This window comes from Eumetopias jubatus, unplaced genomic scaffold, assembly GCF_037043125.1.
Source record: "Eumetopias jubatus isolate StellerSeaLion01/CBP00866 unplaced genomic scaffold, mEumJub1_p1.0 scaffold_5, whole genome shotgun sequence".
In the NCBI taxonomy this organism is placed as follows: Eukaryota; Metazoa; Chordata; class Mammalia; order Carnivora; family Otariidae; genus Eumetopias; species Eumetopias jubatus.
The window spans coordinates 141,044,695-141,046,226 of record NW_028274811.1 but is presented as its reverse complement, the minus strand read 5'-3'; the positions used below and the strand labels follow the sequence as shown (position 1 = coordinate 141,046,226).

Here is a 1,532-nt window from a genome sequence, read left to right as displayed (position 1 = left end):
ATTAAAAGATAAAATAAATATTGCAGTACAAAATAAGAAAAAAGGTCCCTGTATTGGGTTGAATTGTGGTTCCCCCAAGATATGTCCAAGTCCTAACCCCTGGTACCAGGGTCCTTGAAGATATAATTAAGTAGAGGATCTCAAGATTAACTGGGTGATCTGTATATCCAACGATAAGAGCCCTTATAAGAGGAGGAGAAAGGGGTACCTGGGTGGCTCAGTTGGTTAAGCATCTGCCTTCAGCTCAGGTCATGATCTCAAGGGTCCTGGGATAGAGACCCACGTCAGGCTCTCTGCTCAGTGGGGAGTCTGCTTCTCTCTCTCCTCCTCGCCCCCTCTCCCCGGCTCATGTGCACATGAGCACGCTCTCTCTCTCTCTCTTTCTCAAATAAATAAATAAAATATTTAAAAAAGAATAAAAAGAGGCTCTCTCTCCGGGTGACAAGTGGCAGGATAACATGGAGTCCAGCAAGATGGCACCTCCCAAGAACACTCCGAGAGATGCCTTGGTGATGGCACAAATCCTGAAGGATATGGGAATTACAGAGTATGAACCAAGGGTTATAAATCAAATGTTGGAATTTGCTTTCTGATATGTGACTACAATTCTGGATGATGCAAAAATTTATTCAAGCCATGTTAAGAAACCTAATGTTGGTGCAGATGATGTGAGACTGGCAATCCAGTGTCATGCTGATCAATCTTTTACTTCTCCGCCTCTGAGAGAATTTTTACTGGATATTGCAAGGCAGAAAAATCAAACCCCTTTCCCACTGATTAAGCCATATGCAGGACACAGACTGCCACCTGACAGATACTGCTTAACAGCTCCAAACTATAGGGTGAAGTCCTTAATTAAAAAGGGATCTAACCAAGGAAGACTAGTACCACAGTTAAGTGTTGGTGCTGTTGGTAGCAGACCTTCCACTCCTACTGTACCAACCCCGCAAATATCTGTCCCAAATAAAGCTGCACTTCCAGTGTCACTGACAAGCCAAAGATTTACGGTGCAGATTCCACTTTCTCAGTCCACACCTGTCAAATCAGTTCCTGCAACAACTGCCGTTCAAAACGTTCTGATTAATCCTTCAATAATTGGACCCAAAAATATTCTTATTACCACAAACATGGTTTCATCACAGAACATGACCAATGAATCAAACCCATTGAAGAGAAAACACGAAGAAGATGATGATAATGATACTATGTAAGGAATACAATCAAGATGTATTTCAAACGTGTAGTCGGTTTGGAGCCCATTATACTGAACTAGAATATTCTCTATCTTCTCAAATTTTATCTTAGAAAACTTAAATGTACCTGCAGTATTTTTCACATTAGCTTAAATTGTTAATTTCTTTTTTTTTCTTAAAACAGGTATCTTAGGGTAAGCATACCAATGGTTTTTCATTAGGCTTCAAGGAATAAAGTATTTGTTTCTGAATATTTTGATTAATGTTGAATTCTACCATGACAATTTTATATTTGGAAGCAGTTTTCTGCCTCGTATCACTGACAGCAGCACTTAAGTT

The 1,532-nt window shown here is 39.9% G+C and overlaps 1 pseudogene; it reads left to right on the top strand.

The window, feature by feature from the left end:
* The first annotated feature begins 458 nt into the window (after positions 1 to 458).
* Positions 459 to 1,211, top strand: LOC114204883 (transcription initiation factor TFIID subunit 9B pseudogene; annotated as a pseudogene).
* The last annotated feature ends 321 nt before the right edge of the window (positions 1,212 to 1,532 follow it).